The sequence below is a fragment of the Jaculus jaculus genome, chromosome 5 (genome assembly GCF_020740685.1).
Source record: "Jaculus jaculus isolate mJacJac1 chromosome 5, mJacJac1.mat.Y.cur, whole genome shotgun sequence".
In the NCBI taxonomy this organism is placed as follows: domain Eukaryota; kingdom Metazoa; phylum Chordata; class Mammalia; order Rodentia; family Dipodidae; genus Jaculus; species Jaculus jaculus.
In genome coordinates, this window is record NC_059106.1 from 122,418,598 (window position 1) to 122,440,620 (window position 22,023).

Here is a 22,023-nt window from a genome sequence, read left to right on the forward strand (position 1 = left end):
TTCTCAAGTAGTAATATGTCAAAGCTGCCTGTGTTTGAGCTTGGAGGGGGACTGAGGTACCAAGCCCTGAAGCAGCACAAACTCTGGTTGGGAACACTGGGACCTGGAAACATTCTGTGCTCCCCCGTCTCAGGAGAGTGGGGGCTGGCTGGGAAGGTACCTGCACTGGCACAAGCCAAAGACACAGTCTGGGTTTGTGTGGCAGTTGCTGTGAGACTGGACTCACTGAATGTGGAGCTGCAGGAGCAGTAATGTGGGCAAATGTGTAGAGCAGTTTAAGCTTCCGCAGTGTCATCGGGCCTGCGGCCAGGCGCAGCAGGGGAGAGCAGCAGCAGGGTGCAGGACAGGGCATGGCAGTGGTGTGAGGGACTGCAGTGGGGTGCAGGAAGGGGCGCAGAGCCATGCACGGGATGGCTGCAGGGCTCATGACAGGATGTGGGACGGTAGAGGGGCACCGTGGGACAGTACGTGGAATGGCGACGTGTGCAGGACAGGACGCGGGACAGCACTAGGGCATGGGAGAGGGGTGTGGGATGGCGGTGGGGTGCCGTGGGATGGTGCACAGGACAGTGATGAGGCACGGGATAGGGCGCTGGCTGTGGGAAGGCACAACAGCTATTTGGTGAAATGGGTGGTCTACCTGCCCACGAGGGGATCCACGATTCCCTGATTTATCCCATTCTGAGTCCCCCACTGACAAGAAGACCCAGAAAACCCTTAATTTCTTGCCTTTTCTTTCCTGGGATTTGCAGGGCAGCTAGGCAGTCACCATCTTGGCCGGAAGTCTCCATCCCTTCTTTTGCAGTACAATTTCAGTTTCAGTTCTCATTTTCTTGATGCTTCCTGGAATTCATTCTTGCATTTGATCACGTGTTCATTAAGCTTAATCAACTGTTGAGATCTTCCATTTCTTCACTCATTTTCAATTTATTCATATCTCTTTTGAGGGTTCTAACATTTTCTTTAATCAAGTTAAGCCTAATGTCAAAAGATGAATGCTCAAAGAAACAATTCTGTACAATTTCATTGATACTATTGTTGGTTATTTGATGGTTTGCTTCCAGTTCAGTGATTCTTTAGATCAGTGTCTCATTGGTTGTTTTGTTTTCATTTTGGGATTAAATTTCTGTTGATTTCTCTGTGATTTTATTATAGTAGTCCATTGCAGGACTAGGCATCCTTGGTGGAAATCTCTGTTTTCTGTCTTTCGTTGCCTTTTTTGCACTGTTGCTTACCCATTTTAAGGAGACTATTTATTTTCTTTAGGAGGAAGCAAGTTTTTGCCCTTTGGCCTGTGCTCCCTCTGACTCAGGTAAACAAGGATGCTGGTACCCTGTGGCAAGTCAGGTTACCAGAGACAAAGGCCTGATTCCACAGCCCAAACAGGGACCACTCCACCCAGAGCCAGGCACAATGCAACCTATAAGAACCAGGCAACAGGAAGGAATCAGGGAATAGGGATCTGGGCTACTCACTCTGAGTGTGACTATCCATACACCCTCTGGCACAGAGAACCTGGACCAGGAAATCTCCCGAAGTTGTTTTAAATCTCATATTAGTTAATATTTCTTTGCTGTACCCAATGCCATCTTTTGCTGTGTGAATGTTTATTCTGTGCCATTATGTGGTTTCTTTCTTTCTTTCTTTCTTTTTTTCTTTTTGCATTGTTTTGTTTGTATGTTTGTTTTTTGATATCATGGTTGGGCACAATTGTGTACTGCTTTAATCCTCGAACTTGTGCAGCAGAGGTAGGAGGATCACCATGAGTTCAAGGCCACCCTGAGACTACCGAGTGAATTCCAGGTCAGCATGGTCTATAGTGAGACCCTACGTTGAAAAAAAAAAAAAAAAAACAAACAACTATGGACTATGGGAATGTTTGAATTTCATTGAGATTGATTAAAATCTATAGCAACTTTTAAAGTTGGATGAATGCATTACATTTTACAACATGTATGGTTGTCAGGGGTCAGGGGCAGAATGTGGTGGTTTGATTTAGGTGTGTCCCCATAAACTTAGATGTTCTGAATACTAGGTCCCCAGATGATGGCAATTTGGAATTAATGCTTCTTGGAGGCACTGTATTATTGGGGGAGGGCTTATGACTATTATATCCATTTTCCCTTTGGCTCACTCTCTTGTTGCTGTTGTCAATCTGACATTGCCCAGAAAGTGATGTCTACCTTATGTTTGTGCCATTGATTCCTCTGTTATGATAAAACTTCCCTGTGAGTCTGTAAGCCAAAATAAACCCTTTTACCCACAAACTGCTCTTGGTCAGGTAATTTCTGCCCACAACGTGAACCTGACTCCAACAAATATTCATTTTGCTGAATCATTCCATTAAAAATAATAAAGGGGAAAGTGGGTGAAGGGAGGGAATTTACATGGTTTATTGTCTGAAAGTATGGAAGCTGTTAATAAAAATGAAAAAAAAGTATATCAATGGCCTTATTTATTCTGAGCCAATATCCTCTATCTAATGCCAAATTGGGGATTCAACCCCACCGCTGCTTTCTCATGGGCAGGAGCTTTCCCTTCACTGGACTTTACCTTACTCCTGACTTCTCATGTGTAGGAGCTTCCTGCATTGTCTCCTCCTATATTAGGTGCTGGGCTTTTTAAATACCCTCTAGCCTTTTTGTGCAAGAACTGTACATTTCTTTCTTCTCTTAAGTTCTGGCCTTCTCCATTTCAGGGATTCTGTTCATTCTCCCTAGGTTCATCCTTTTTGCTCCTTCTTCAAAGTTCTATCTATTATCTAATGAACCCTTTGAATTTACTAAATAAATAAGTAAATACAAACCAGATTGTATAATGTACATAGTATTCACTTGGATTAAGTGTTATGCTCACATTCCATTGGCATTACCCAGGAGTGCTTTGTGTACTACAGTCCCCTATTACAAGTGAAGAATTTAGTATGACATTATCTTAATGTACAAATTAACTGGTCTTATACAATATACGTTTCTACATTCTGTAAAGTATAGATACATGGAAGAATGTAGGAATTAGGTATATTATTGACACAACCAATGGATTATTCCACAATGCATGTTCCTTTCCTTTGTCTCACATATTATGCTGTGTGTTTAAAATCATTTATGTATGATTGAGAGAAACCAAGAGATTCTTCCAAAGTGTCATTTCTATCTCCCACATTCTAAGTACCTGTACCTGTTCATCAAAGTAGAGCATTAAAAAGTAGAGTGTTATAAAGCAATCAATAACTTTGTGAATTTGAATGTACTCTGGTCAAAATATCCAATTTCATCTTTTTAAGTATCTTTCTTATTGTAGTTAGAATAAAGATGAAATGTCCACAGAGTCAATTATTCTAATACTGCAGTAGCCACTCAGATACATTTTCTGCACCGATTCATGTCATCGCAGGAGATAGTTGGCTATGTAAAGCATGGCTAGTACTATCCCTTTAGGAAATTGACAGTTTTATCTTGTACATGGAATTTAAATAATGTGTGATAATATAATAACTGCCTTCACAAAATAAATTTTCTTCTGGATGAATCCAACTGAAAAATGGGATACATCCTTAAAGCCAGTATGGAGTTTCCCTCCAGTGTGGACTGGACATTAGCAGGGCAGAGGTGCTATGTCACACTGGACTTGCCATATGGAAAAGAAAGAAAATCATGAAGAAAATCATGGCAGGATGTATCTGAAAGAACATGGCTAGAAAGTCAGCTTTGCTTCCACATATGATTTTGTTCCTGGGTGTTGTTTGTTAAATGTCTATTTAGGGGCACAAGTCAAGAAAGTATGTTGAGTGCTGGGGGGATGGCTGAGTGCTTAAGTCTCTTACACGCAAAGTCTAAGGACCCAGGTTCAACTCCCCAGAACCCACATAAGCCAGACATACAGGTGATGCATGTACACAATGTGATGCATGCATCTGGTGATCCAATTACCTCTTTCTCTCTCTCTTTCTTTTTCTCCTCACCTGCTCTCCCTTTCATAAAATAAAAATAAAATGAATAAAAATGAAATATGTTGGTCTAGGAATGAGAAATTCAGAAATTATATACAGCATGTCTAGTGCCCTTTTTCCTGCAGAAGAGTGATGCAAATTATGGTAGACAGGTAGAATCTATATGCCTTATTCAGAGGACATAGACATATTAACTATAATGTATGTTTGCTCTTTATAGGCTGAGAAAATGGATGAATAAATTAATGAAGACTAACTCTCTTCTACTTCTCAATCAACTTTTCTCTTATTAGAAAGCTCTACTAACTAAAAAATTTCAGTTACAAAGCATTCAAAGGATTCTCTCCTATGGTGCCCAACAGCTTAGATGATTGAATAACTTGCTCTGAAGTAGTTTGTACTGAGTTTGGAATCCACATTTTATTGACTTGATGGCATGGAGTCAGGATGAGAGGTCACATGCACAGTGGGAACATCATATACGAATATGGAGAAAAAGAAAACAACTTTATATAACTAGGAGTAATTGCAACAACTCTATGATTAATCTCAGTATCCTCTTATACAGATGTGGAGTACCCAGCAATATTTATTATTATTATGTGATTCAGTGGTTTCTTGCCCTTCTGTGTCTAACCATTAATGTATTATATAATGTAGGTGGCATAATAGGATCCACATGGAATCACAGTAGCCTATGGGCTTAGTAATGAGATAATCCCAAGCACAAATGATTCCTTATTCTAAAAATATTAGTGATAGTTTTAATCTAGCTTCCACATATGAAAGAAAGAATGTGTTCTTTGGTTTTGTGAGTCTGGCTTATCTTGCACTTATCTTGCACAAGTTCCATTCATTTTTCTGTAAATGCCACAATATCATTTTTAACTTATGTTGTTAAGATTACCTTATATGCATATAACCTATTTTCTTTATCAATTTATCAGTTGATGATGTCTAAGTGGCTTAAATTTCTTGGTTGCTTTGAATAGGATAACAATAATTACAGATGTTCAAGTATATCCATGATATGTTTGTCTAGTGACCTCTGAGTATATAGTCTAGATTTAAATGTATAAATGTGTTCATATATGTGTGTGAAGATATGTAAAATCTATGTGAGGGCATGATGCTAGAAGAGAAATCATGAGGAGGGGAAAGAGATCTTAAGATATAAAAGGAAGGATAAATGAAAACGAAATGGAATTCTTGCCAAAAGAAAGCAGAAAGGGGACCATGAGGTGGAGAATAAAAAGCAAATGGAGAGAGTAGGGAGCCTGGCTGGAGACAATAGAGTAGAGGAATGAATGAGAGCAAAGTATAATGATTTATGTATATGAAATGTACTTGGTGAAACGAATTTTACTGCATACTAACTGAAACATTTATCAAAAGATACTAAACATAAACCTAGACATTTTTACTTTACACTTTAACATAATCATCGAAGTAAATGAGAACATCCATGCATTCACATATTCATTAACTTATTAAGAACATGAGTATATGTTTGTACATAAATTAATATATAAATGTATAATCACACAAATAGAATATGAGTGTGTGCATATATATGAACACATATTAGTATACAATAAAATGGGTTCCTTACATTGTATGCTAAGTTAAATATATATATGAATATACTAGGCATAAATCTAGACATTTTTATTTTAAAGACTGGTACAATTATCAAAGTGAATGAGACCATGCATTCATACATTCATTAGCTTTATTAATAATATGAATATATATTTTTACATAAATATATATATATATATACATATACATATATACACACACGCGCACACATACACATATAGTCATGCAAGCACACACATTTTATATGTATGTATACATTTGAGTATATATGTATGCATGTACGTACATATGTATTAGTATATATCCACACAGATATACATACATGCATACACACTAAAGTGTTTTTAATTCTTGTATTAACTTTTACAGAATTTTAATATATTTGGCCCTGGACTTTCAAGGTTTTTGTTTATGACATTTCACCACTGTGGCATTAAAGCAATACCCACACTCTACCAACTGCAGTTGGATGTTTGAAAATGGATCTTGGGCCGGAGAGATGGCTTAAAGGTTAAGGCACTTGACTGTGAAGCCCAAGCACCCATGTTCAACTCTCCACATAAGTCAGACACACAAAATTGAGTTAAGCTCAAGGTCACATATGCCCACTAGGTGGCAGAAGCATCTGTAGTGCTATTGTAGTGACTGAGGCCCTGGTGAGCCAATTCTATCTCTCCCTTTCTCTCTGTATCTCTTTCTATCTCTAAAGTAAAAATAAATAAATAAAAAGAAAATGAATCTTTCCCTTAGCTCACAGTAGCATATGCTTACGATTTGTGGGCAGCTTCAATGAGACAGTGAAAGTCAGGAACAGCTTTAGGAAAGTCAACAATCAGTTCTAGGCTATGTGCTGTGTTGCTAAGCTATGCTGTTTTGACAGGGTTGCTATATTAAATTTATTTCTGTTGCTAAGGAACTCCAGATGCATGTGCCACTTTGTGAAACGGGCTTTATGTGGCTATCAGGGAATTAAATCCTTGTTTTTAGGTTTTGCAAGCAAGTGTCTTAACTGCTGGGCCATCTCTCCAGTCCTTAAATTCATTTCTGACTCACCATACTTTTGAATTTTAGAGCTCAGGATGGAAGCCCTTGGCAGTTGAGGTTATCTGCATCTGCAATTACTCACTGGCTGTGTAGCCTTTTGAGTCTAGCATTTTCATTTATCACAATACTACAGATATGACTAGTTCTTCTGTTTTATTTAGAAATATTGAAAGTACATGGAACCCTGCATACATTAGTATAAGTTGATAGACACTTTATTTTTAGTTTAGGACAATTCTAATCAGAGTTATACCATAAAATTTAATATAAAGTTTTTATGCAAATATTAATTAGCTTATATTCCTGAATTTAAATGTTATCCCTCTTTGGGTAAATAATTTAATAATAGTGCTGCTGCATCTAAATGTAACTGCCTACTTAACATTCTACCAAGCTGATGAATACATCTTGAAGTAGTTGTAATCTTTTGTCATTTATTAGAGTTGGAAATATGATCACTATCAATCCATCATCACCAGAACTGAATGGTGCCATTTTTAAAGAAATGAAGTATTCAACTATTTCAAGTGAGTTCAGTTTTAATTTGTAAATGTTTATTCAAGACCTGAAACATAGGCTTTATTTAGACTGGAGAGTATAATTAGATAAGCACCTCAAGACACAATGACTTGAAATGCAATGCTTCTTCACATACAACAAGGCCTTATAGAAGAAGAGAAAGGAACAGCAAACAGGCAGGGCGGAGGGCTTTGAAAAGATGGAAGCAGTAACTATGAGTTGTGTCTTAACTTGCTTTCTGTTTTTGTGTGTTCAACTAGGAATTGAATCCAGTGACTTGTGCATGTACCACTGAGCTACATCCCAACTCAAGTGATGTCTTTAAATGTCAAGGAACCCCAAGGATCCCAAGGGCCCTGGATATGTACTCAGTTAGGACATGTAAAGAAGGAAATTTTCCCTGAGGTTCTCTAGAATAAAATGAACTGTTAATGCCTTGAGGTTGATTCTGGCCTCCAGACTGTGAAATAATATATAAAGGGCTAGAATTCACATTTCACTAAAATACTATATTTAATATTCTTTATGTTTGCATTTATATACATACATATATATGCATAGTGAGTACATTAAAATAAAAATTAATTAAAAATTTTGCCCATTAAATTATTTATCATTCTTTTTGGAATTTACCTGAACATTCTAAATACTGCTTTTTATTAGTTATGTTTTTAAGTATGTTAATCCACATTACCACTTGTCTTTCATTTTCTAAAAACTTAATTTTAAAAATTAATTAATTAATTTAAAAATATTTTTTATTTATTTAACTGCAATGAAAGAGTGGGAGAAAGAGAAGAAATCTAGAGCCTCCTGCTACTGAAAACAAACTCTAGACACATGGTCTACTTTGTGCATCAGGATTTACATGAGCTGTTGAGCCATCTCTCCAGCCCTAATGACTAATTTTTAATATTTTACATTTTTTTAACATCCATTGTCAACTTATTGTTTGCTTAACTCTATGTGTGTGTGTGTATGAGAAAGACTTCTATTGCATCTTTGTGTAAGAAAACTTTCTTGGAGGTAAAAAGACAAAAAATTCATATTTTTAAATCGTTCACATTTGACATAAAGAAAAAAAATTAAATATTTTTATAAACCCTACTATGTGGCATGATCCATAATTGGTCTGCTGTTGGGTTAAAGGCTTGTGCCACCATGCCCAACTCATTCAGTTATGCTGTAATCTAAAGTCTATCACCTTTCCGCTTATTTTCTAGTGTTATAAATGCCCTTTAAACAATCTTGTCCTTTTATATCTATAGTTATATTCATTCACTTATGTTTTAGTATTTATTTAATTTATTTATTTATGAGAAAGGGAGAAAGAGAGGCAGATAGAGAATGGGCATGCCAGAGCCTCTAGCTACTGCCAATGAAGTCCAGACACATGCACCCCCTTGTGCATCTAGTTTACGTGGGTACTGGGGAATCAAACCCATGTCCTTTACTTTTCAGGCAAGTTCCTTAACCACTGAGCTATCTCTACATCCCCCTAGTGATGTTTTAGTTAAAATATTCTGATTGATTTTATCTTAGTTTTGTGGCTGCCCTATAAATTTCAATATATTTTTCCAACTAGTTACTATAACTTTATTTTAAAATGTATGTAGGAAAAGTTGAAATGAAACCTAGGTCCACTGGTGTCATTTATTTATTTATTTATCTATTTATTTATGTCCTTTTCTGTTACTCTCTTCGTGGTCCAGTTTCCACCAGTCAGGAAAAGGCTTCACAGTGTAGACATTTCTGTACTAGCTACTTTGCCAGATATTTCCTATTACTAACTCAATTTTGTATTTCCAATAGATTTCACATATTAGGCAGGTATCAAATCATATTTCAATTTTTGCATCTTAACAGTAGTAGACATTTATTTATGCCTATACATGCATAAACAAGTATGTGTGTATACATGATAGAATATGCAATTTGATGAGATTTTCCATGTACTAAACCTAAAATTCATCACCCAAATTATCATAATGAACACATAAAGTTATCCTTGAATGGTTTTTTTATGTTGCTTTGTAAAGCAGCTACCAATTACGTATTCTATGTTAGTTTCCCCAGGAACTTCCCCTGGCTTATATTTTGTCAGTGTAGATTCATTGTTTAGAATTCTACACATAGTATAGTACAAAATGATTTTTGTTAGACCTTCCTTTTTTCTATTTATAGGTTCCTATTTATTGTTGAGTAGTAAGTGTCACATTTAGCTTATAAAGTTATTTGTTGAAGGACACTTAGATTGTGTATAGTTATAATTATGAAAATTTACAAAATCATGTAAGCATTCAAGAATATTTCTCTGTTTAGAGATAGATTTCAATTTAATGAAGGGGATTTCTAGGTCATATAGTAGGAATGTATTCAAAATTTTAAGTAATTGACAAACTGTACCCCAAAGTGGTTGTCCTACTTCATAAAGCTGTCAGAAGATTTTGGTGTTGAATCCCAACTGATCTTAACAGAGAATCATTCTAGTGTAGTTATTATTTAAAGGTGAATAAATAGCTAGAAAGTTGATTAGGATTTAAGCACAATTTGTTTAATTCTTCCTATTCATAACCTATTCATAGGATTACTCACCTTTGGTTTTCCTTATTTGCTTAAATATGTTTAAACATGTAGCTAACCTAAAAATTGAGTTATTATTATTATTCAGTATTAGTTACATATAAACATATGTTGTAAGTATAAGATCTTTGTGAAATATAATAATTATTTACATGTATAATATATTGCTATAGTACTTATAGTGGAATTTGAATAAAGGTTTTTAAAATATTATTTATTTATTGAGAGAGAGGTGCAGCTGAGTGTGCAAGGGCCTCTTTGAACTCCTGATGCATGTACCAATTTCTGCCCTGGCTTTAAGTGGGTACTAGGGAATTGAACCCTGGCCTGGCAGGCTGTGAATGTAATACCTTTAACTGCTGAACCTGAATAAAAGTTTTATTCAATTTATTATTTATCAGTAAAAATGTTTCTCATAATAATAATGTCTATATCATTTTCATTGGCAATTCTATTTTTCCTTCCAGAAATTATGAAATTTTCAATTTTCTCTTTTATTTATTTTTTGACTTTTTTCAACGTAGGGTCTCACTCTACAGCAAGTTGACCTGGAACTCACTTTGAGATCACAGGCCGACACTGAATTCATAGTGATACTCCAACCTCAGCCTCTGAATGCTAAAATTAAAGGCATGCACCACCATACCCAAAAATATTTTCTACTTAGATTTGAGTACCTTTTTTGCAGAACAGAGAAAAGACCATTCTTTCCTGTATGTATTCTATTAGTATCTTTGTTGACATGCCTATCAGATTTAATGGAATTTTCTTTGACATCATTCAAATATAAATTATTCATATATTTGAAAAGATCTGTTTTTGATTGTACATTTTCTTTAAATATATATTATACAAGTCTAAATCATCTATGTGTAAATGTGTGTGTGTGTGTGTATAATATACACACTCAAGTAAATAGTCTATTTGCTTGGAGCTGTAGTCAGATGTCAGCTGTGTTTCTGAAAGCCTAGATGTTCTAGTTAAGCACTGGACAGCTATCTCAAATCTAGCAGTCTGTTGCCCATGGTTCCTTGGCTGCCTGCATCAGTCTTCAGGACAGCCCAAACCTCATGAATAACATGACCTGGATTCTTATTAGCATGGGAGGGGAAACCTCATTTATAACTTATGTAGACCATGCTTCTTATTTGCTAATATCTTACTGATCAAAATAATATGCTCAGATTCACAGAACAGAGATTGTCTACCTCTCTCTCTCTCTCTCTCTCTCTCTCTCTCTCTCTCTCTCTCACTCACTCACACACATACACATTTTCTCTTTAAGGATGTGGCAAAATCACAACATAAAGAACGTACTTTTATAGATGGAAAAATATGCAACCAGAATTTCCAGTGCACTACACTCACACTGAATTATAATCTGGTCAACATCCACTATGTTGATGAGTTTTTTATGCTCCTTTTTTCCACTTGGCATTAAAGAATAAATAATCTTCAATATTCTCTTTTCTGTGGCTGTCTGAATGACTTCATTAGAAGCCAGGCAAGCACATAAAAGTAAGTGGGAAGTCATTACAAATGCTCATGCTATCCACTGGGAGAAAATAAATTCTGGTTTTATTTGCTGCTGAAGTAATTAATGCCAAAGGATTTCCATAATAATATCACTACTAATTGATTTGCTATGTCAATATGTCTCTAGTACACCTAGTAACTGCCAATGGTGATTAAGCAATGAATAGCTTTTATCTGCAGCATTTGTCTGCATGGACTGTTTTCAAGGAAACAGAATCTATAAATTCCATGAGAACAGAGCCATAAATATAACATTATCTACAAAAGTACTTCTTAAGTGTTATATGACATTTATTTGCCTTCAATCTTTACTTTCTCTTTCTTTTTTCTCTTTTTTTTTATTGATACTTCAGTGCAGCTGAAGCATGTTCGAATTCCCTTTATCACGGTGTCTTAAATATAGAATATGGAGCAAAATAATAAAATTGAAGAGGTTATCTTTATACTTCGTGAGTGTTGCTTACATTTGAATTAAATTGAAACTACCTGAAATGGCAACATAGTGCTGATGCAGTGAGGGATGGTGCATATATTTACACAGGAATCTACATGTCATTTGGCTTATTAGAAAAGAGGTTAGAAAAGCAGGTGGGATGTGGAAGATTGCATCCAAATTCTGGATTGCTGCTAGTTCATGATTCATCTAAACTGTTTTTGCTGTTGTTGTTCTACTTTTAGGGTTATATACAATTGTACCTTGAGCGTGAACAATTCTTAATTATAATGTGCTGTACATTACAATGTGTCTACTTAATGCACATGATAAAGTAATTCTAGTTTTTCCAATGTGACAAATTATTTTTTCTGTGTTAGTTTCTGCATTCCATTCTTCAATGGCTGACCTATGTCTAATAAACATTCATGTGCTAAAGCTCTAACCCCTAATGTGATGACGTTGGGAGATGGGGACTTTGATAGATGAGATCATAAGAGCACTAATGCTCTTATTGAGACACCAGAAATGTACTCATTTTATCCATCATGGACATATAGTGAGAAGATGGCCATTGACAAGCCAAGCATAGTGTCCGTTAGAACTCACTCATGCTGCTACGTTTATCTTAGGAGGGTAGTTTCCAGAAGTTTGAGGACTTACGTTTCAGTAAAGTACCTAATCTATAAACTTGGGCTATGTTGCCTAAGACATTTTCTGAAAATAAATAAAGTCTCTCCTGCATCATTTAATTAAACATTGTCACTATGTAGAATTATTTAAATTTGTGACTCATAGTTTTGCTAACAGTTTCTTTGCATAAAACATTTATTGGATGAATCACTTATCTGCTATATATATATTTACATATAAGATAGAAATGATCAAAACTATTCTACAGTCATATGTGGTAGCACACGCTTTTAATCCCAGCACTTGGGAGGCAGAGGTAGAAGGATCACCACCAGTGCAAGGCCAACCTGAGACTACATAGTGAATTCCAAGTCAGCCTGAGCTAGAGTGAAATCCTATCTTGAAAAAGCAAAATTAATTAATTAATTAATTAAACCAAAACAAACAACAAACAAAAGCTACTCTACAGTATCAGTTGAAACAAGTGAAAGCTGATATTATAAGATATTTTAGTATTAATTTTTGTTGATTTCTATGTCATTATAAGAAGACATTAAAAAAGAAAAGGAGGGTTGGAAAGATGGCTTAGCAGTTAAGGCACTTCTCTGTGAAGCCAAAGGACCCACATTTGATCTCTCTCCAGAGTCCATGCAAGCCAGATACACAAAGGTGAGACAACCAATGCTCATATGACCACTAGGTAGAGCAAGTGTCTGGAGTTCCATTACAGTAGCTAAGGCCCTAGTGGGCTGATTCTCTCTCTCTCTCTCTCTCTCTCTCTCTCTCTCTCTCTGTCTCTCTCAATCTCTCTCTCTCTCCATCTCCCCCCCACACTTTGGCCCCCCAACAAAAGTAAAATTAAAAAAGATAAGGAAAAGGGAAAGAAACCTCCACATAAAGGTGGTATATTCTCAGTGCTGAGTTGCTAGTATTTTTCTCATTTGACAAGGTCAGTATCACAATGAAGTATAGAAAGTTCCAGTTTGGGGATGTATAATATGGTGATTTCATCCAGAACACAGAAGAAAGATTTAAAGGGAATAGGCAAAAGCTCGTTCTTAGCAGAGAACTTATTACGAAGCTGAATTACTAAAATCCAAAACCATATACTAAAGCTTTCAAATTAGCTTCATGAAGATCTGAATGAAGATGGGCAGAATAGGATGTCGTGGAAAAATAAAATTCTGATGAGGAAACTGCTACGTCCACGGCGACCTCGCCTGTGTAGCAAGCAGAAATGCTTCTGCACTGGAAGAGAGCTGAGGACAGAGGGCCAGCACTCCTCAGAGGGATGCCCCCGGTGACCCCTTGGCAGTCAGTTACTGTAAAGGTTCCTGCTGCCCATGAAGTCACGACGACCTAATTGCTGGCGCCAATGCTGTTTCTTTCCTGCTTTCTTCTAGCTGTTTGTCTAAGAACAGCTAATTCAACACTTATTAGTAATCATGCACGCAATCAGAGTACAAGAAACAATCTAAGCATTGAATGTGCCCCTCCTATGATTAGGGCAATGGAGAGAATGTATAACTCTACTAGGAATAAAAAATTAACTCTAGAACAGTTTTTAGATGGTGTAAAGTAAAAACAGCTTATGATGTTTGAGAACGATACTGAGCCTGAGAATATGAAAGTAGAAATGTTGATCGGTAGTGTTCATAAGAAGCATGACAGTTCTACAGATAAGGAGTTGTAAAACTTAGGCATTCCCACCAGGAAACTTCCTGGGGGATATGTTCAGTACTTGATCAAGGGCAGATGGTGGACTCCTAGAGCTGGAATCTACTTAGTCCCACTCCCCTATGAGGGAGGATATGATGAATTCGGTAATAGATGAATGAATTATGAAGGAATAAGGAGGCTATGGCATTCTCTTCCATTTATGAAATGCTTAACAAAGACACGTAAGCCTTGGTGCTTATACTCTAGACAAGAAAGAAAAGAATTCCTGGAAAACATTAAACCAGCCTTAAAAGATTGGTGGTCTTTTGGATAAAAACACTTTTATAATGAATATGAGGATTATATAAATAATCTAATAAGTAAAAAGAGATGGCTCTTTGCTCGGTTTATAAAAAATAAATAACCTATTGTTCACCTTACATCCCTTACCCCAAACTTCTATTCATGTAAAGCTGTGGTCAATGGTGCGAGACCTGCTTCTCAGAAAATGGGTACATTCCTGCCTGATAAATATTACATGTATGCTTACAATAGAACAATACTTAAGACTGTTTAGATTAATGATTTCTGAGATCACTTGTTGGCTTGCTAAGTTTCTCTGTTCAATCTGTATAAAACCTTCATGAAACCTTCAGTAAATTGCAGCAGCATATTCAACTTGAGTGTGTCTGTCTGTCATTTCCTCGCCGAATCCCGAGTTCTCCTTGAGCCTTTGCCCTTGTTCTCCCTCGGTCCTGATCTCCCCAAGAGTCAGTCCGCGACAGGAAACAAAATTATTCTGAGTGTCTATTCCATTCCTGAGACTTTGCTAGTATCACATTAATCATTACATGTCTTAATGGGTGAAAGTCATAAAATTTTAGACCCACCCAACCTTCTGGAGACCACAATAATTTCCCACCTTGTGGATTTCTGATCCCATTTAATAAACTACTATTAGTTGATACAATTTCATCATTGATTTTCTAACCTACAATTGGAACTTTAGAAGAAAGACTTTCTGGTCAACTACAACTTTCTTAACATTAGTTTTATTCCTGTTTGTTTTGTATACTATAAACCAAAAAAAAAATAATAATTCTGAGGATTTTACAAAAAATTATATATTTCTATATAAAGTGTCATAAACCCATACAAGGTAAATTTAATGACTTGCAAGCTTGATGATCAAAATAAATCACCTTTTCTCATTCAGTTTTGATGCAGATAAGTCCTTATCTCTGTGTGTTGTGCTCTGTAGCTCTGGAGAAGAATAACAGAACTTTATAGCTTAACTCAAAAAAAACACTATAAATTTAGCCTAATTTGATTAAAGCTAACTTTTGTAGCAATATGATAAAAATAGTAAACAATGAGAAAATAAGAAGTATTCCAAACAGTTTTTAAAATTACATGTATGAAGATGAAGTATTAATTTCATAATTATAAATATAACTTTGCAAAAATTATTTAGTTCATAAAATATACTCCTGCTTTATACTACTTTTCAAACTAAGCATAATTATCAGAGTCTTTCAGCAAGAATAGACAAAAAACAGTACCATTTATAAAGCCAACAGTGGAACTGATATCACTGGCATCTTGTGACATTCTTCACCTTGCTATAGTTTTGAATATATCCTCTAAACTGTAGGCTAGGGAACTAGGGAAGTCATTGAAAATTTTAACCTAACTCTGGGCCCAGAGAAAATTCTTACATATGTTAGAACTTTTGCCAACTATCTGTTTAACCCTTGAAAAACCATGTCAACTCTGTAGACTTCCTCATTTACCTATGGACAATCATAGAATTCTATGAGCCATCACCAGCATTCTAATCAGTATTACTATTCTACAAAACTGACTTAAAGGAACATTTTGTATTAATTCATGGAGATGGGGGTGACATTTCCCAAGTGATAAGTTTTTGCAGATAGGATGCTATGCATTCTGTATTTGCTGTCTTACTCAGTTTCTTTCTGAATCCTGCAAAGTTTTAAAGTTGGGAGTAAATCTGTTTATAGAACTGAGATCAAGTAATGCCATAGCCCTTGCTTTTCCACTCCATTGGAAAGAATTAATACACTTTTCCTCTAAGCAACATGCATATCAGAGTACATAATAGAGCTATGTCTGACAGTGAGTAAATAAAAATTATTATAATTAGGAACATTTATACATGAAGTGCTAGAATCAATTTCTACATTGAAAACTCTTGTCATATCTTGTGATATCCCATTTGATCTTATTGTGAATTGCCAAGCTGGAGTTGGAACATCTAGGCTTGGATCCAGAGAGCACTGAACAAAAATGCCAGACCCACTGACTCCCCAGAACCATAATTTGGTCAGAATGTTGATGCCTCCAGCTAAGCTCTGACTTCAGAGTATTTTCATTGCCCTTTGCCTAAAATTCTGTTTTAATATGATTTTTTTTTATTTTCTTGATATTCAGATATATACATGATTATCTTTCTAACACAATGTATAGATTTAAAAAATAAAATTTGTTACTGAATATGTATATATATATATATATATATATATATATAGTGTTTTTATAAATGACACCCCAAATTATATATATAGTTATGTTATGTTGGGGTTTCCTGCATGTAATAATTGGAAACTCATACCTCAAAGGAGCTATCCATCTTTAACCACACAGGGATGTCAAAACAGGTTTATGCCTTGTATTAATGGGGATGAAATTATGTTACCTCTTGCATGTCATTTTGCTTTTTTATTTTTTAACTTGAAGTCTGATGTTCTTTCTGCTTTTGAATGCTATGCATTTTGGAGGATGCATCTCTGATACTATAATGTGTGATTGGGGGTAATAATTATGCTTCTTGTTTCTCCATACACAAGTTGAAAGCAGCAATCACTTTGAAGCATATGGTTGTGATTATTACGAGGGGACTCATTTAGAACTTTGTAAACAAATTTTGAATAGATATAATTGCTTTTATTGAAGGGTATAACTGATTTTGTAGAGAATGCTGCCAAATCCTCTACATCTGAGATAAATGTGCACTGTGAAATGGACCAATTTCCTTCACTAACATAGGGACTTTCAGGAAGGAATAAAGATTTCTATAATGCTGCCCTGAGAGTCCAAGAGTCAGAAAACTGTTTTTATTAATAGGATGATCCTGTAATTGATCCTCAGGGAGCAGAAAGATAAGATGTGTCTAGGAAAACAAGAAAACAAGCTACAAAATTCATTAAGAGAAAATGACAAAAGATGGCAGGATAGGCTAAAGTCTAATGAAGCCTGACCTGGAGCAGTGTCAGAAGAAGATGGCAGGGAAAACTAGAGTCAAAGGCCTGGGAGTTTGGGTCCCACATGGTGAAAACACAAAATACCTGAGAAGAATTTTTAGTGAAAAATGTTACTGAAATGAGACATCTTTTTTTAAATATTTTTTATTTATTTATTTGAGAGCGACAGACACAGAGAGAAAGACAGATAGAGGGAGGGAGAGAATGGGCACTCCAGGGCTTCCAGCCTCTGCATACGAACTCCAGACGCATGCACCCCTTGTGCATCTGGCTAACGTGGGACCTGGGGAATCGAGCCTCGAACCGGGGTCCTTAGGCTTCACAGGCAAGCGCTTAACCACTAAGCCATCTCTCCAGCCCATGAGACATCTTTTTAACTACATAGAAATCCTTTAAGAGACAGCTAGTGGCAACAGTGTTAGCAATGGACTAATTCAACATGTCATTGAGGCAAAGAAAACCATTAACTGGGAAAAGTGGGTGTTGGGGTGTCATTTGTAGAAGCATTAAAAAGACATAGAAACCTAGGTATTTTGTGGAAGTTAGGGCTGTTCTAATGTTGGCATTAATTATATCAGAGTAGGCACCCTAACAACTTAGATGCCATTGGAATCAGAGAGAGATTCTGACTACCATTTTAAAGTAAAAAGAAATTAAAAAAAAAAAAAGAAGTCATGGGCAAGAAAAGTGGTGATCTCTGGAAAGTTTCTCTTTTGTGGGGTGTAGACTGCCCAGGTCATCTCTTGGAAATGGGTACCTCTCATCCCTGTAATCAGGAGACTCACTTCCCCAGTGCTAAGACTTCCCCTTATAGAACCTAAAAAATAGTTATTGAGAAGCTGTTTGTTAAACAGCACATAGAAATCTGTGAAGTTTTGAAGAGAGATATCATTCCATCTGATAATGTAGTATGAATGATGGAAAGTCTCACTACAATATGGTGATAGTAAATGACTATGAACAACACATACTCTGATTTTCTATTTCCTTTGGAGACCCAGAGAGTGAGGAGTGTTGTTTATTATATTCTCTGCAAAAGGAAGTGATTTCTTTTCTTTTTTATCACACGTTTTTAAAATATTTATTTCATTGGTTTGAGAGGCAGAGAATGGGTGTGTCAGAGCCTCTAGCCACTATAAATGAAGTCCAGATGCATGTGTGCAAACTTGTGCATGTGGCTTATGTTTGTTCTGGGGAGTCAAACCCAAATCCTTGGGTTTCATAGAAAGCACCTTAAATGCTAAGCCATCTCTCCAGCCCCCCAAAAGTGATTTCTTATGCATAAAATAAATGCTTATTTCATAATTACAAATATTCAACATGTAAATATTGTTTCATGCCTTTAGAAACTACATCATTTGGCAGAAACCAAGGTAAGATTACTATGCCTACAGCAATTACTTTTCCTTGAAAAGCAAAGTACTTTACATAAACAAGGGTGTAAGTTTTAACTGGCATTTTAAGCAGAATATTATAGCTTTAAAACTGCCAGTATCAAATGCAAAGAGATGGTATTTCATTTTTAATTTCACTTCATAAAAATTGGTTTCCATTATTACAGGACATTGAAAGATAACTCCCCTAACCTGTTCCCACTGGTATGAGAGAGGTATCCCTAGATTTGCTGATGATATTGGAGTCCTCCTGCTGAATATTTATTCCTATAATAGAATTTATTTTTCATTCCCACTGTCAAGAATAACTCACTTACATGGAATTTGGCATTCAGAATGAAGTCCTTTGTGCCTTTTCCCCCCCCTTTTACTGACTATGAAGGCAGAACAAGTAAATGCTATTTGTCTCCCTTTCTCTTTCCTTGCTTCAATTGTGCACCAGGCTTGTGCTCTTCTGAAAGACAGAACAACAGTGAATGTAGGTGTAATAAGCCACAAAAAAATGCCTCAGTAACCATGTTGTATTTTGGTCTAAATGTACTCTATCCATCTTTTAAAAAAAATTTTGTCTTCTTCTCTGAAATATTTAATGAAATTCTTCTTTATTGATCTAAGTTCAAATTCAAAAAGGTACATAATATGCAATTGTGGGTTGTGAATATGAGGCAGATTGTCTTAGTATATCTCAATTGCACATGAAAGAGAATATTTCTGCACAATGAATATTGGCAGTTATGATCAGAACAGTTTATATACTTATGAAATGACAAAGTTACTATCATTAACTACACATCAAAGCAGGAAGACTAGTTGGGATGCCTTTATCTATTTTGTAATGTCATCTAACATGTCTCAAATGTAAAACATTCACTTATTTTAGAAATTTTCATGTGGAAACAGCTTGATGTGATAGGACATAAGATCATCTCCAAGCAATGCTCAGCCTTAAATCTACAATAGATAAATACTGTGAAAATATGCATGTGGTAATGATTAATTTGATATATTCCACTAGAATTTATTTTTAAAATGTGTTACACACCTAGATGTTGTAAAGTACCTCAGGGCATCCACAGAGGATGCTTAATTTAGAACAAAATCAAAGCAAAATTTTAGGTTTTGCCTGTATAAAAAATGGTGTTTCAAAGGATTAAGTTTTGTGATGATCAATTTTTTTAAATTCTGCATCTTAGAAAATTCAGAGCAAAATTTAACAACTTTAATATCTAGGTAGATTCATTTATGATTAACACATGATTATATTTATGATTATCTGAAAATCCTGAAAGCTTATTATATAAACTATGTCTTTGACCTATATTTTAAGCCCTTGTTTAGTTTTTATGCAGACCACTGTTGTTTACTTTCATTAATCACATATACACACATATTATGTGTGTTTGTGTGTGTTATATGTATGTTTATCTATATCTATAAGTAAAAAGCTCATATAAAACAACACCAAGTGGCTCAATGATCTGGCATACCCATTCTTTCTTTCTTCCTCTCTTTGCCTCTCAAATAAATAAATAGCAAAAAAAAATAATAATCCTAGATAAAAGAACAATAGAGATGTACCTTTTTAATGTTTTCAGGTGATTTTATATAAATTATCTATTTTAATCCTCAGAGAAGTGTAACAACAATGAAGTTAAGATTTTAGAGATCTAGAGAGATGGCCCAACAGTTAAAGTTGCTTGCTTGCAAAACTTTCCAGTCTAACTTGTATTCCCCACAACCTGGTAATGCCAGCACAAAGTGAAATATTCATCTAGAGTTCATTTGCATTGATACAAGGACCTGGCTTGCCTATTCATTCTCCCAATCTCTATCAAATAGGTACTAAAAAACTATTTTAAATATGAAGAAGCAATCCTTCAGAAAAGCTAAATACTTTTCTGATATCAGTTTGTTACTCTGATCCAACTCAGACCTCTCAGTGCTCATTAAAGCTTATTGCCTTCACAGGCAATAAGAAGAGTGGCACAGGAAACAATGTCCAAAACTACAGTGCTATAATTTCCTCTCTAGTAATACTTAGTACTATTCCACAATGGTATTTTTCTAAAGAGACAATTGAATGAAATGCTTACTATATCTAGTGGTCTACACTTACAGTAAAGGTATGTAGAAGAATCAGAAAACCATGAGGAAAGGAGGTCAGAAGTCAGTGCCATGGGAAAAAATGACCTCACATGCCAAGTTTTGCTAAAATTGGTTTGTGTCTAGTGCCAGGCTCTTGAGGAAGCTGTGCTGTCCCACATGTAGAATTAAATTGTTTCCTAGGAACCTTGGAGTTTTTTTCCCCATAGAAATCTGTCTCTTGAGAAAGCTTAATTCCTGCCTCATTCACTGCCCTTCTACACTCTATGCTATGGTCCCTGCCAAGCAGGGAACTCAAGTCTGGACTTTAGAAAATTTATAATGTCAAAATGCAGAAAATGAGTTAACTTCATCAGTTACTCAGCAAGATGATAATTTTCTGCATAATATACTCTTTCACTCATTATGAATCGAGAGGAGTAGAATAATTTCTAAATTGTTATTCTGCTTCAATCCAGGTTATTACATGATAAACAAATTCTATTCTATCTCCTGATCTGAGCAGCTCCAGCAAATAAGAGAGAGAAGGGCACAGAAAACATAAACCCCAACATTCACCAGATCAGTTCTTTTCCTTCTAATATGCATAAGTAACATGCATGGCCAGGGAGTGCCCAATGCCAGTATATTATAGCTAACTGGCAGGTGCATTGTAAGGTAGATCATGTATATGCCCATGAACCATGTAACAATTAATGGAATTATGAAAACTTACAGATATCATAACAATTAACTCCTCTAGTACTGGGTCAGTCAATAAACTTTTGAAGTCCTGTTGAGGCACAGTTGCACAAGACACACAATTGATGATAAAATAAACTTTCTGAGAAATTGATTTGATATTCAATGTTTGCTTCTTTTATCAAAACTGACATATTTGACATGACTGGGTGTGATGATAATGATCACTGTTGATGACTGGATTTTAGAATGAGCTGGGAGACACATCTATTTGTAAGTCTGTGAGGGGCTTCATGAGAAACTTAACTGAGAATACACACCATGAATGTGAGTGGCACTATCTCCTGGACTAGCATCCCCTACTGACTGAAAAGGAAAATGGGACCTTAGTACTAACTCTAGGGTTGCAGGTTCATGCTACCACCCTCAGCATTTTATGTGGTTATTGAAGATCCCAACTCTGGTACTCATGCTGGCACAGCCAGCACTTTACCCACTGAGCCAGCCCTCTAGCCCAAAACCATTTTCTTTCTTAAAAATATCAGGGTTGGAGATATGGCTTAGTACTAAGACATTTGCCTCCAAAGCCTAAGGACCCAG

General features: G+C 35.7%; 1 pseudogene; it reads right to left on the minus strand.

The window, feature by feature from the left end:
* Window positions 1–275: 275 nt before the first annotated feature.
* Window positions 276–22,023, minus strand: part of LOC123460699 — a 70,395-nt pseudogene continuing 48,647 nt past the window's right edge.